Genomic DNA, 16,343 nt, shown 5'->3' with positions numbered 1-16,343 from the left:
TGGCACAGGATGGATGCAACTTACAGTAGCCCAGGTTGGCCACGCATGGATTCTTCTTCCAATGTATCATCAGCAACTCCTCTCAGGCTTTTTTTTAGCAAATCAACTTCTCAAGCTTCATCTGGAGGTTCTTCTCATCAACAAGAACTGGAGATTGATCATTGACAGTGGTGCTACGGCACATATGACACCTAGCAATCAGTTCTTCATCACCCTGTTTCCTACAGTGGGTCTGAACCAAGTAGCACTTGGGAATCGGAGCTTCTATTCCTATTCATCCATCTGGGTTCTGGTATTCTTCTACACCATCTCATTCCTTCAAACTATCTCATCTCTTCATGCTCCACAATCTCTCATAATCTTTTATCAGTCTATAAACCTAGCAGCTGACAATCATTGTTGTGCTTATTTTGATTTCGGATGGTTGTACTATTAAGGACAAGTAACCCAACAGACTTGTTCAGGGACTTGCAGTGAAGGACTTTATAGAATTCCTTTCACCTTTGTTCCATCATCGGTCTTCAGCTTCTTCAGCTCCAAATGCATTCTTTGCTTCCAACCCGTCTTCCTCCATCTGGCATCAGCGGCTTGGACATCCCACTGCCTCTGTGTTTCCACATTGTCTACTCATAATCAGCCATTTTCTTCTTCAACTTCTTCGTCTGTCTGTCCAAGACCTGCAGCATGGCAAAGAGTCATAAGCTTCCTTCAAATCACGTACCCACAGCATCAACAAAGCCTCTGGAACTCATACATTCTGACGTTTGGGGACCGTCACCTGTTGCATCTTCAGGGGGTAATTCGTTACTATGTGCGCTTTTGTTGATGATTTATACTCGTTTTTGTTGGGTTTATCCTCTTCGATGTAGTCTGATGTCTTTCAGCATTTCATGCAATTCAAATCCTTAGTTGAAAATCAAGTTTTCATCTACTATTAAGTTGTTTCGGTCTGATGGAGGGGGTGAGTTTAACAATGCAAGATTTCACAGTCTTTTTTCCCAAGCTGGTATTGTACATCAAATGTCCTCACCCATATACTCCGAAAAAATGGATGGCTGAGAAGAAAGCATCGTCATCTCTTGGAAGTTGCTCGCAGTCTTCTTATTCATGCTTCTCTTCCTTCAAAATTCTGGTTGAAGCGCTTTTGACTGCCACTTACCTTATCAATCGTCTGCCTACACCACTATTGAAGAATAAATCTCCTTTTGAACTTTTGTTTCATCGTGTCCTGACTACAGTTTTTTTAAAAGTATTGGAAGCCAATGTTTCCTGGCTTCGGCCACAAGCCTTGAATAAATTCTCTCCAACGATCTACTCCTTGTGTTTTCATTGGCTATTCTACCACAACATTAAAGGATATCGATGTTTTAACTTGCAATCAGGGAAAGTTTCATCTCTCGGCATGTTGAATTTTCATGAGCTGTGTTTCCATTTTCTCAACAGATTTCACTTTCCTCGTCTCAGTCCACATCTCTTCCTTATTCTGTTTTTATTCCATTCTCACATTCTTCCGAATCATCTTCACAGTCTTCTACTTTACATTCCCCAACACCTTCACAGAAATCTTCTGCTTGTGTTCCTGCTTCCCAGTCTTCTTCTTCTACTTCACTATCAGCTTCTCCTTTACTGCCTCTTCTCCAAAGCCTGCTCGTCACCCTATGGTCACTCGTTTTCAGACTGGTTCCCTTAAACCTCGGCGCATCTTGTCTTTACTTAGCACTGCACCTATTCCAGCTGAGCCCTCTTGCTATACTACTGCTATTGCTGATCCTCGTTGGCGTGCTGCTATGTCACAAGAATTCAGTGCTTTAATTGATCAGCAAACCTGGGAGCTGGTTCCTAGGTGTTCTTCCCAACATATTCTTGGCTGTCGTTGGATTTTTCGGATCAAACGGCATGCTGATGGTTCTGTGGCCCGATACAAGCTCGTGTTGTGGCACAGATTTAAACAAGAATATGGAGTTGATTTCACAGAAACCTTCAGTCCTGTGGCCAAGTTCCAACAATTCGAGTATTTCTTTCTCTTGCATTAACTTCCGGCTGGGATATTCGTCAATTGATGTTTCAAATGCCTTTTTGCATGGTAAAACTGGATGATCAAAGTGTTTATGGAACAGCCCAAGGGTTTTGTTGATCCTCAGTATCCGGATTATGTTTGTCGTCTTAAGAAGGCGATCTATGGTTAAAACAAGCCCACCCCAATGGTTTGCTATGTTCACTAGTTTTCTCTTGAGCAGGGTTTTCAGAGCAGTTCAGCTGATCCTTCTCTTTTGTTTTTTCAAACGTGATGGTGTGTTCTATATCTCTTGGTTTATGTCGATGACATTCTGCTTACTGGTAACAATACCAGTGCTATTTCTTCTCTTTTCTTCAGCTGCAAAGTAGATTCAAAATGAAAGATCTTGGTTCCTGTCTCATTTCCTGGGCATCACAACATCCTTTACTGCTAATGGTGTTTCATCTCAGTCAGCTACCTATGCAACTGCTTTATTAAACGGGCTGGATGCTGACTTGCAAGCCAGTTTCTTCTCCGCTGCCACTAAGCTTGAAGCCTTCTGTCAGCCTGATGTTCTGTTTCATCCCCTGAGATGTATCGAAGTTTGGCAGGTTCTCTTCAATATTTAACAGTCACACGTCCTGACATTTCCTATGCTGTCAATTAACTATGCCAGTTCAATGCATTCTCCAAAGATCTCTCATTTTCAGCTGCTAAAGAGGGTGGCCTTCGTACATTAAAGGAACCTGCATCACTCCCTTCATTTTCAGTCTGGTCCTCGTGGTCTCTCTGCATTTTGTGATTCAGACTGGGCTGGCGATTATTTGATCGTCGTTCTACCTCCGGTTTTTGTATCTTTTTGGGTTCTAATTTGATTTCTTGGTGTGCCAAGAAACAGCGACTGTTGCTACGATCGTCTACTGAGGCTGAGTAACAGTGCCTTGGCTCTCACTGCTTCTGAGTTAATTTGGCTACGTCGCCTACTTCGAGAACTTGGCATTTCAATTGATACACCTACTGAGATTTACTGTGACAACATTTCTGCCATTGCCCTTGCTTCAAATCCTGTATTTCATGCAAGAACGAAGCATATCGAAGTCGACTATCATTTTATTAGGGAGAAGGTGCTTTCCAAAGAACTTCATATTGCTCATGTCTCTAGTGCTGATCAAACTGCAGATATTTTCACCAAATCCCTCACTGCTAGAAGGCATTCGCTCCTCTGTTCCAAGCTGCAGGTCTCTTCCCTACCTTCAGCTTGAAGGGGGGTGTCAGCTGCCAGTTATTCCAGAAGCCTTTTGAAAGATCTATAAGTTTCTAGCAGCATCTGAATTCAGTTTATCCCAACTGAATTCAGTTCATTTCAAACTGTTGTAACTGTTTCCAGTTAATCAACAGTTGAACCTTGGATAATTAGCTATAAATACATACATTGTAAAGTCTTGATGTAATGAATAAGATGACATTCAGACTCTTCTCCCTAGTTTACTGCCATCTGAATATTTCACTGTATTAGCATAGTTTCAGTGCCGTGCCAGTAATATCAAGGAATGCATCAGCTACAGTAAATTCAATACATCTTCCTCAATCTCTTAATAACATGTCAAGCTTCTCCACATCCTGAACTTGAGCCTTGAGAAATGTAGATTCCATAATGAAGAAGATATCTCTCCTTAACTTGTTGTGGGATTCCTGCTAGAAAGATCGAAAGAAAGCTATCAGGCTAGAAACAAAAGACTCTCTCCTTAGCAAGTTGACTAACACTCATTAACTCGTTATTGAGATCCATATCAATCTACTGAATGTCAGTTCATCTCTTAACCGGTCTTCATTGTTCAAAAATAAATAAGATCTGCAGGTCATTCCTATGAGGAACCCAAGCCCAAGGAAGTTGTATAAAATGTCTTGCTGCATGGCATCAGGTGTGTCATCCTAAAGATCTGGAGGCCTAAGAATCATCGACCCTTTCACTGCTTAATTATAAAGGTCTCCTCCTTAAATGGTGGTGGAAATTATCTCTCAAACCTCACAAACCTTGGAGAATGCTGATTCATAGGGTCTTTATATTATATATTGTATTTAAGTAATTTTAATTTTTGATATATTTTTAATATAAATCAGGTTGGATCAATAATCCAAATTCTTAGCAAAATCTGTTGCCGTACAAGTTTTAATAATTATGTCTTAGACCATTATTCGGTTATGGTATGCCGCTTGCAATATTGATAGTAGATTTTGTATATCAAATTCTTTTCTCTAATTATTAAATTATCTTGATTCATGTAAGTTGTTTTTTTTTTTGTGCACCAGCGTCTCACTACATTCAGCCGTGAGTATGTTAGAATAATCATAGTACAAAACACGCTCTAGTACCTCCGGCACATGCTCCAAAATCCCCCATGAGACAACCTCAGAGTGGTGTGCTGCAACTATTCTTTAAATAGATTGGGTCAAATGAAGTTAAAAATAAATATTTAGCTTATCAAAAATCTTAGATAAAAAATAATATAATCAATTTTATTAAATTGAATTTAGACGAGGTATATAAATTTTAGTAGTTTGATGCATTTTCAAAACCAATCAAGTATCCAATCAAATCATGTGATATTAGGTATGTCTCATTATCCTTTAAATCTCCGCTCGAATTCATCACGATGGTTGGCTTGGTTTTAACAATACACTGACAGAAAATCAAGATCCACTATTAAAAGATTATTGTAATTTGATTTTGCTTATGATATCATCATTTGTCATTAATGCATAAGATTTTAGTGACAATATAATGTATCGACACTAAAATTATAGATTTTTAATGACCACTCTATAAGCTCATCATTAACAGTATATATTTATAGTAACTATTTTAAAATATTGTTACTAAAGATATGCTTTAGTGATGAATCATAAATCATCATTAGCATATTGGCTAGTACTGATTTTAGTACCAAAAATTATGACAACATGCTATATCGTTACTAAAGATATAGAGTTTTTATGACCACTTTATCATATTGTCATTAAAAAGTATATACCTGGAGTGACTATTTTAAAATATCATCACTAAAGACGTAAGTTTAAGTGATGAATTATAAATTTGTCATAGTGATTTGACCAACATCTATTTTGACACCAAAATTATGACCATATAATATATTGTCACTAAAAACATGGACTTGTAAAATGACCACTCTATAAGCTTGTCATCAAAGGTATAAATCTACAGTGACCATTTTAAAATATCATCACTAAAGATATAAGTTTTAATAATGAATCATAAAATTATCATTAGTGAGTTGACCAAATTGATTTTGGCGCCAAAATTGTTTTCAAGCTCTATTTAATGATGATTTTTTTATGACAAAATGAAAAACTCATAAAAGATAAATTTTATGATGGTATTTCATTTCATCATTAAAGATATAGACCAAAATAGTTTGTTGTAACCACTTCTTGTTTTTATCACTAAATATGGGGTTTTTTGTGACACTTCTATTTTGTCACTAAACATTCCTCACTAAAATTTGAATTCTTGTAGTGCTCCCTCTTCTGAAGGAAAATTCTCAAGCTCTCTAAACTTTTCCACCTATTCATCATCACTGAACGTGGGCAATGGATAATCTACTTCTTTATGGTTTGATCTGTGTGGAGCCACGAACCCTTCACAAGACGCTTCCAAGCCTCTTTTCTTTTGCAATTGATAAAAACAATAGTCTTGCCAACTTCATTAAGCATCTGGATGGTGGAGAAAACTGATGAGCGTACTTAACGAAATAAGGCATCATTGTGTTGATTGTACTACTTGCTACTTAATCCAACTTGAATGTTAGGTGCTAGTGATATATGTGGGTTACAAAAGTTATATATAGGCCTAGATATATTCTTAGGTTTGGACCTCGTCCAGTCAGCTCTAGTATGGTTTACTGTTCTACTCAACCGTCTTGCATCCTTGATCCTGGTCAATACTTTCCAATCAACTGGTATAAGTAAGATAACCGTCTCCTAGATGTTACTTTCAGGCATGGTAGGCATGCATTCTTAAGAAAGAAAAGGTCCAGTGCACATTTCATTTTCCAACCACAAGATGCTCATATTTATCTTTCAAAGTTTCAATTAATTCTAACCGAAACTAAAATAAAAAAGATAAAAAGGGAAAAAGCTAGAACTCCTAACTTCGTCTTTGATGGTTTGACTTTGAGGCCTAAACCAAGCAAGTGGAGATCTACCTCTACCAATCTCTTGGGTATGATGGAAGATTTCAGATGAAGGCCAGCCCAAGTAGTTCCCTTTAGACGGAGACAAAGGCAATGGAATAAGACGTGGATGCCCGGGCATCTACCATGTGGGACTCACAAGCAGAAGGTTATACAGCAACCAAACGTCTCTTCCGAGTACCAGTACCATGGTACAGTTCATAGCTAGTTAGCTAAAGGTGCAATAACTTAAGCAATTTTTTTTCACTCTCCAACCAGTTTATATCATTAGCTGAGCTTGGGCTTAGATCAAGTCATGCAAGCCAGTCAAGATTGGGGCCAGAAGAGGAATAGTTGTATTTGATAGAGAACATTTATATATAACTTGTTTGTCTTTCCCAAGATGTTGGCAAAGGCCTATTACAAGGTACATGGTCCTGATCTGCCATTTCATTCTAGCTGAGAATTTGATACCAAGCCATGAAACATCAACATCTCTTGTAAGTTGATCACATAATTTGACATCGTGATTATTACGGCTTGTTTATGGTACATATGATTACACGTAAGAGCAAAGCATATGTTGGAGCGAATAATGTGAAAACACAAATCCTTGAGGGGGCGTTTGTATGGGATGATCGTCCCAGGATCAAGGGTGATGCGGGTGGAGGTGATGAGATCATCGCGTTTGGTTGCACTACGGTGATCCTACGTAGCGGTGATCCTAAATCACCTCCACTCCTCAAATCACCGCCCAACTCGGTGATGGGATACCCGTCCTTTAGGTCAGAAATCCAAGATCACCCCATGGCAGTGATCCTGAATTGAAAATTAAAAAAAAATACTCCTCAATTTAGCAGAAAAATTCAATATACCATCAATATATATATCAATATTATATATTAATATTATGTTGATATTATATATATATTAATGATATATATATTATATTATATATATTACTAATCATATATTATCCTATTATTATTGAAGAATAATTTAAATTATAGTATAAATATATTATTATTTTATATTATATAATGAAAATATTTAATATATTACTCCTATTTACCTTATTTTCCTAATCAAAATAATTATTAGTATTAAAAAATCTATTATAAGTATAAACAAAATATTAATTCTATAATGAAAAATAACATATTTTTGTAAGATTAATAATTTATAGGAGTAATAAATATATTTTATAGAATATATTAATAATTAATATATTGATAATATATTAATATTTATTATAATATATTTATATGATTAATAAATATATGATAAGGGCTACTAAAAGTAGAATATGTGACAAAATTATGGAGCTATTATAAGAATTAGCATATTGACTTATATTTTTGATTCATGAGAATTAAAAATACATAAAAAATCCATCTAAGTTATATCAAGGGTATTTGTGGTATTATGTGGTCGGTGATCTTGGATCTTCGTACCATACCAAATAAGTTATTCATGGATACCCGGAGATTTTTAATCACTGGACCATGGCCTACCAAACACATTGATCTTAGATCACTGGGGATCAAATCACCCCAGTATTCGGATCACTGGAGATCTTAGATCACTGTGGTGATCCTGTTGGGGTTACCAAACGCCCCCTGAGGATTGGCAATATTAGCCCAAGAGCTTTATTAAAGGTATAGGCCATGCCACCAATGTTTCTAGGTGGTGTTTGCATATAATATGCCTAGTTATGCTTGAAAAGCATGAGCATGCAAGCTTGCCTGTGTGTTATAGTTAGGACTTAAGAAACAAAATCTATGATTCAAATCCTTATTTCTATTCTTTGTAGAGGTTTGTATACAATAGGCAACGGATCTCATGGAGACTTCAATTCTAGCTTAGGATGAACACGTGCGGCATGCTTACCACATGCAAGTTGGATAGGATTAGCTAGTTGAGGAGAACATGGAAGATTTATTGAGGAAGAGCTCATATCTAATTAACTAGTTGATGAGGTAATAACTTACCAAGGTAATCATCAGCCGTTGGTTTGAGGTGACCCTTCCCTAAATGTGGTTCTCCCTATACCTTAGTGAAGGCGGAATTTAAACTTGGGTACGACCATCACAGACTCTTACTAGCTTACAACTTATCACCTTCAAAATTGGCTATGTTGTAATTTGTTGTTTCATTTTCCATTGTTTAAAGTTGTCTTTTTTTTTCGAGACCCATTATAATTTCATTAAGATCATGAACAATGAAATTAAGAATGTTGAAATATTTGGAAATAAGAGAAAAACAAAAGAAAAAAAGAGAGAGAAAAGTGATTTTATTTTTATATTCTCTCATATTCAGTACTTCTCCAGGGTTATATATATATATACTTGTCTACAGATTCCATATATAGAAAATAATATAGGCTGATACAGGTTGTCATGTGATCCCTAAAATCACTCTAATAAGATTATACTAACAAAGGAAACTAATATAGATTGACACAAAATCACACTAATTAAAGAAAATATTATGAGTAATGCAGGTTGTTACTTGATCCCTAAAATTATTCTAACATCCTTTCTCAACTTGAGTTTGAAAAACTGAATAACGAATATACCGAAAACTGACGTACTAGATGAAGAACTGAAATAGTAGCTCAAAAGCTGATTGAGAGTTGACATAATAACTCAGAAACTGATAGGGCAGACTGATTTGTCTGACTGGCATGACAGATTGACATGTCTGTCGATGTGGTTGATTGGCTTGCCTGATGATATGGCAGTGAGAAGACACAAAGAAGATAACTAATTTCATTGAGGACAAATCTTAGAGGAAGCAACAGAAGCTTGGACGAATGCTATAGACGAAAGCATAGGAAGAAGGAAGCAAGATTACGCTCGAATTGGATGTTGGTGAAGGTAAGCCGGGATAGCACAGCTAAACCGGAGATTGAGGTACTATGTGGCGGCGCCATGCAGGATGTGACGCCCTCCTATGATCAAGAGCGGGCACCACGCTTCTACCGAGTTCACCTTCACCAAGCAGCTCTTTATGGGACAATGTGGCGCGTTGCTCATTATGCCACCCGGGTCCTCTGGGGTTTTGGAAGCGAGAACCGCACCTACCAAGTCACATTTGCCAAGTTTCTAACGGAACGGGGTTGTTACGCGCTATTGCCGTCGCCTCCATAGAGGAATAGGAGTACCGAAAGCGGGTGCTCAAGGAGTTTAACTCTCTCACTCCGGAGGAATAGAAGCATCGAAAGTAGGCTGCTCAGGGAGCTTTAACTCCCTCATCTTCAGAGGATCAGGAGTACCGGAAGTGGGTGCTCAGGGAGCTTAACTCCCTAATCGCCAGAGGAACAGGAGCACTGGAAGTGGGTGCTCAGGGAGCTTAACTCTCTCATCTCCGGTGGCGCCGGCATATTCTCGTCTGACGAGGCTGTGGAGATTGGAACCCGCGCTCACCAGATCGCCATCATCCAAGCAAAATCGTCCGTAGCCATGACGCATCCAAGGATCCCCGAACCAACACTCCGATCGAGGAATCGAGAAGAGAATGAAGAAACCGACGGCTTCTACGATTGAGAGAACCCCAAATCGAACTCATCGTGCACCGCCAATCCAATCCGAATCTGCTGATCAATCATGTCTTCTCTCGCAGCTGCCAGAGCAGATAATTTTTACTATCCACCAGAATGGACCCCAAAACAGGGTTCGTTGAACAAGTTTCATGGCCAACATGCCCATGAAATCAGCATGCTGTAGGCATGAAGAGTCATTCAGACAGATCCAAAAAGCTGTGAATATGTCATCGTTTGTGGGGCCCAGCGCAAGACTGAGGACTTTGACATTGAGGATGCAGAGACATTTGCTCATTCCAGCAGATGAAAAAAGAGGCAAGCTTGCAGATCCCTTCTACCGTCTTGAGCATTAGGAAGAAGATCTGCAGAAGAAGAAAAGAAAACTGAGGCCATTGCTAGTCCGCCCTCAGAGTCTCAGACAGCAGGCACTCTGATGACTATAACCTTAACAGGGCTCTTCTTGCTCGTCTCAGAAGTCAGAAGAGAAATGTTGCTGAAGATGAGGAACATGCAAGAGAGCTTGGCCTTGGAATACGAATTCTTCCCCCATACGAAGAAGATGCACCAGGTGCAGCTGCTGTAAAATTCTCTTCGAAGTTTGATAGAAATAGGAGGGAAAAGCGGCCAGCAATTAAGGCTTCCTCCATTTTTCCAGAGTCATCAAGCTCTGTATCAGGAAATAAACGCGTGGAACTCGAGTTGAAAAGGAGGAGAATAAAAGCAGCTACTGCATCAGATTTATTGTCTGGTAGGGTCAAGCCACCATCACGGCAGCTTAGCCAAAGATCGCCGCGGGCGCTACGCCTACGCAGACCATCTGCTTCGGACCATCTCCGACTGCAGCGCCTACGCAGACCAAAGCCGGCATTTCTTTCCGATCACGAAGAAAAAGAAAAGGCTAGATTTCTTTCAGATTTGAAGAAAGAGCATTAAAAATTACCGAGGCCGAAGCCCCGGCTACCCTCCAAACGAGGCAGAAGAAATAGAAAATTTGCGAGCGACGACGACGACCACAGCAAAGACAAAAGAGATGATGACAGCAGGTTACGTGATCAGATACCATATTGAAATATTTGGAGAAGAAAAGAAAAAACAAAAGAAAACGAGAGAGAAAAAAGTGATTTTATTCACTGTTCTTTCACTAGTGTACAGACTCTATACACGAAAAATAATATAGGCTGATAAAGGTTGTCTTGTGATCTCTAAAATTACTCTAACAAAATTATGCTAACAAAGAAAACTAATATAGGTTAATACAGAATCATGCTAATAAAAAAAAAATATGAGTAATGCAGGATATTACATGATCTCTAAAATTATTCTAACAAAGAATAAGTGTCATACGATACTTGCTGAAATTGGCCCAAGGGCTTCAGAGATGGGAGTGGGTGGTTTAGGCTTTATTGAGCGAATTTGGAGCCCATATGCGAAGAGCCTAGCCAAGCCTGATCCTAGAAAAGCCCAAGTGACCAAAGTACTAGTTGGTCCCAATGCCGGATGCAAATGAGCCAAGAAAAAGGAACTGGGCAACGCTCAAACAGTTGATCATGCTCTTAAGTTACTGCAACTATCCGTCGACCCATGATGATTCAGCTACTAAAGCACCCATGGCCCTGTGCAACTCGTACCATTTGATCATCTCCGCAAGGACCACTATGTAGAAAGATGCACAGTGCTTTTTCCCTTCTCCATGTTAAGATTACTAGTATTATCAATAATGGCATCTGGACATTGACATCAAGGCTGAATTCATGTGCAAGTCTTGCAATATTATTATCTTTTTTTGAAGGGGATATGCCATTCATTATGTGATCGATGTAACCTTTTCCGCCAAATATGCATGGACTTACACATCAATGCAGTTGCAATTATTATAGTGTACCCCAGAGAAGAAGATGATAAGAAATTGAAATGGGCCCTTGTTCACTGCTACCATTTTGGGTACCAAAACAGCACCTCCTGTCATATTTATGCCTCACCTCATCCAGTTTTGAATTAAAGTGGGTCCTGGTTTCTTCAACTATTCCTCCCTTTGGGGAAAAGGGTAATAGGAGAATTATTAAGTGTCCAAATGATGGATGGTAGCCTCGCCTTGTTTGATTAAATGCTCTCACTAACACAAATATTTATGATAGATGATGCTAAAATACTAAAGAGAACACTAGCAAGGAACGAATATTTTGATAGAACAACCTGAAGCTGTATTAACTGAAGCTTCATGTAGTTGGACCCCTTTTCCTTGAGTTCAAAAATGGAGTATTCATAGCTTCTCTTAATTTAAGAGGTCAGGATGCTTTAAATGCCAACAAACAATACTTTCAGAACATGCACCCTAGCCAACCATTTCCGATCAAGTCGAGTACTTGTTTGGTTTCATTTTCTAGCGGCTTGCCAAGATGTTCGATGCAAGGACCATGAAGCTTTTCTTTTTCCAAGTGCTCCAAAATTGTGAATTTTTATAAATAAGCCAGAAGCCTTGGTTGTCTCTCCAGATGCCAATACTGAGATTCTTCGGTATGGGAATGGCTGAAAAGGAAAAAAATCATTATTGAAATGTTTTAATTCCACATAGCTGATACAAAAGATGCTGTTAGCTTGCGACCATTTGGTAAAATCAAGAGAATTTACTCAAAACTAGGTCACATCAATTCGAGTCATATCATGCTACGTATGAAGTGGCTAATTCCTCCCTCATCCATTTGGATCCACAAGCAGCCTCCTGTAAAATGAATTACACAGTAAACTTAGATGTCATCTATGAGGGTCCCTTGTTGAGCCACGGCCAACTGGAGTACCAGCGAAAAGAATAGACATTTAGTTGCAGTTGCTCATTTATTAGAGTCCGTTAAGGTGGCTTCGGTCTCCTCTCCCTTCAAAAAAAAAAAAAAAAAAAAAAAGGAAAGAAAAACATAGTGAGTCACCGATCAACGGCAATCCATGGATAATTGGGTTCATAGTTGAAGATTTAAGAACATCGGGATTTCTGCAGAATGTGAATCTATGCATGCTCATTGATGGGGCTCGAATTCATCCCCCACTAAAATCATGCCTGCCAGCTCAACCAACTAATAGTAGGGTGGCACATGACATGCAGAATCAACAATCGAGCAAATATTTAAGCAAATAATGCGGACAATTACAACTCCGCATGATCTTAGCACACTAGAAAAGGAAGATACAACAGTCCATAGTGGCAGATAAGAAAATGGAATAATAGCCCGTCCGAAGATCGTGCGATCAGAATCATGACGGATTCTCACACTCCTCTATATAAACCACGCTAGGGTACCTCCAGATAGATGACTTTTCGCCACGCTCTCACCTCATCATTCTTCTCGGATTGCAAAATTGAGGAAATGAATAACTAGATTGAAGTCTTGAGAGAGAGGAACAAGCCTGAGGATGATCTAGAGATGACGACCAACCCCCCTTTCTCCAAGGAGATCATGGAATAACCATTACTGAGAAGGTTCAAAATGCCTCAGTTCGAGGTATACAATGGTACCTTAGATCTGATGGATCACCTTGACAGCTTCAAGATTCTCATGATACTACAAGAAGCGACCGATGAAGTCTTATGCCGAGCTTTACCAACTATGTTGAGGAGAGCATTTTGCCCATGGTAGTCTGCCCTAGGTCCATCCATTCTTTTGATCATCTAAGTCACTAGTTCAAGGCTCACTTTGTTAGCAACCGGAGCCAAAAGAAGGATATGACAAGCTTGTTTTGCCGTGAACCAAGGGCAAGATGAGACTTTCAGAAGCTACATCACTCACTTTAGTAACAAGATGCTAGAGATCTGTGACTTGGACCAGAAGGTCGCCATGATCGCAATGAAGAATGGGCTGAGGCCCTCTCATTTCTATTTATGATTGGAGAAGAAATCCCTTAAGGATTTGGCCATATTGTTATCTCTAACAGACAAATATATCAAAGCTGAAGAGGCCATGGTAACTCGAAGAGAGGCTGCTAAATGCAAGAACAGCAAGACGATAACCCGAGAAGAAAAAGAGGTGCTAATGAGAAAGACAAGGCATGAAGATGGGGACTCCAAACACCTGAGGAGCCCATCTTGGATGTTTGAGAGGTACACTCCTCTCAATACCTTGGGGGCGCAAACTTTGATGGAAATAGAGGACCGAGACTATTTACAATGGCCCAAGAAGATGAAAGCTTCTGCTTGGAGCAGGATCCCAAGGAAATACTGCCAGTTTTACAAGAATCATGGATACAATATCGAGAAATGCATACAGTTGAGGGACGAATTGAAGCCTTCATCTGACGAGGGCACCTTGGTAGATATGTGAAGAACTAGTGCAGATGAAAAATGTTGGTCGGAAAAGGCGGCCTCTTGAAAGGCGAAAAGACAACCGACTTACTACAAGGGTAATCAACACCATCTCCAGTTGACCTACAGCTAGAGAGCTAAACTTATTAAATCGAAGAACTTATGTTCAAGCTGCTTAAGCAGGACATGCAGCCCTAAAGAGGCCGAGGATCGAGGAGATTATTTCCTTCTCGGATGCTGATCTAAAGAGAGTATAGACCCCCCATGATGATGTTGTTTCCATCTCCCTCACCATGGCAAATTATGATACAAGAATTTTGGTTGATAATGGAAGTGCAGCATTGATGAAAATTCTAATCAGGTGCTTTAAGCAAAAGATGAGCCAAGCTGGTAGATCCTATCATCCACTATCTTGGAGAAGGGAGACTACCTGAAGATAAGAAGGAGGCCCAAAGGATCAAATACCGAGTTGCATGCTATGCTCTGATTGATGATCGACTATACAAAAGATCATTCACTTTGCCCTATCTCAGGTGCTTCCAACCAATCGAAGCTAAATAGGCCCTTCGAAAAATTCATGAGGATATTTGTGGAAACCATTTGGAAAGCAGAATCTTGGCCTAGAAGGTGCTGAGGCAAGGATACTACTTATTGACATTGCAAAAGGATGCAACTCAGTTATGAGGAAATGCGATCAATGCCAGAGACATGCTAATGTCCAGCAGTGACCTGAGATATGATATCTCTAGCTCGGATCACCGAGGTGGATGCCTAAAGTTTCATTTAGAAGTCCATCATATGCTAATTTGGAATACCTCAAGTTCTGATTACTGACAATGGCTGAGTTTGACAATATTCGATTCAAGAAGTTTTGGACCGAGCTCAACATCAACTATCAGCTCACCTCGGACAGCTATCCACAGGCCACTAGGAAAACCAAAGTGACTAACCATATTATTTTGTAGAGTTTGAAGACTAGACTAGAACAAGCTAAAGGCCTTTTGGTGGATGAGCTACCCAGTATTCTTTGTGTGTACCAAATCACTCATCAGATTTCAACCATAGAGACTCCCTTCAGCCTTGCCTTGGGCCCTAAGGCAGTCATACTTATGCAGATCAGCCCTACTATCCCACCGAGTGGAGATGCATGATGAGCAGGTGAATGTCAACAATCTCCATGCCAACCTTGACTACTAGAGGAAGCTAGGCAATAAGCTTGGGTCAAAATGGCGCCCTACCAATAGTGAGTAGCATGATACTATAACTTCAACATCAAAAAAAAGCTATTCCAACTAGGAGATCTTATACTTAGGAAAGCCGGGGCGACTACACAGGGAGAGCATGTGAAGCTCGTGCCTAACAAAAAAGGGCAATACCAAGTGACTGGAATCGTTCGACCTGGCACCTACCGACTTTAACGGCTTGATGGGATACCGGTATCTCGGGCATTGAACTTAGACAATCTTAGGTTATATTATCAATAAGAGTTGTAACCTTGAATTTTGTGCATCTTAATTATTAATAATCAATAAAGCTTGTTTCAGTCCTTCGAATATTGCAAAAAGTGCTACAGGTCGAAAGTGTCGCTCGAAGACCATCGATCAAGAAATCTCCAAAGTGACTTATTAAATGAGTCTTATAATGACTCCCGATCATAATTCACGCAGACTGGATGTGCCTCCTAAAGACCACCGATCATGGGCAACAAATGTTGGATGCATCTCATAAAGCCTGCCAACGATGCAACACTCAAGCGCCACAGGTCAAACAGGTCTCCCAAAAGCCACCAACCTATAAGCCAGACTCTACGATTCTAGGGAGCAAACTCAGAAACATAAATTTCCTACTCTTGCAAAGAAAGCTTAGAAGTAATTGGGACCTCCATTTTACTGGCCAAGAGTTGACAAAAAGACCTAGCACAAACTAGGCTCAGATGGAAAAAAAACACACCAAGCCTGATCACCTGGGTGCCAACTATCTGAAAAATCCAACCAACAAAAGATCTGATGAGCTAAACTCCTAATAACCCATCTCTTTAGGTCAGGTACGGAGACCTCATAATGCCATGTCAAGTTCCAAGCAACGGCAAAGCAAGTATGTTATTTTGGATATTTATTATGTTTGCCGGACATTGCAAGGTTTTGTTATTTTAAGAACTAGATTTCTGCATGTTAGTAAATTATTGTTCCGCTGCGTATTTAGAACTGTGAGACCTTATGACTTGAGTTAGTCGATGGAATAAGATTGCATTTATTCAGTTAAATTATTTTTAGATTTATATAATTGAGATGTTTGGTTAAGATGCCTTGCATGCTCGTGGGAAGA

The 16,343-nt window shown here is 39.4% G+C and overlaps 1 pseudogene; it reads left to right on the top strand.

Annotated features, from left to right (window-relative positions):
- Window positions 1–9,725: 9,725 nt before the first annotated feature.
- On the top strand, window positions 9,726–10,663 carry LOC103700237 (annotated as a pseudogene).
- Window positions 10,664–16,343: the final 5,680 nt, after the last annotated feature.

Source organism: Phoenix dactylifera, unplaced genomic scaffold (assembly GCF_009389715.1).
Source record: "Phoenix dactylifera cultivar Barhee BC4 unplaced genomic scaffold, palm_55x_up_171113_PBpolish2nd_filt_p 000100F, whole genome shotgun sequence".
Taxonomy (NCBI): Eukaryota; Viridiplantae; Streptophyta; class Magnoliopsida; order Arecales; family Arecaceae; genus Phoenix; species Phoenix dactylifera.
The sequence above is the reverse complement of the archived record's forward strand: the minus strand, read 5'-3'. Positions and strand labels throughout refer to the sequence as shown.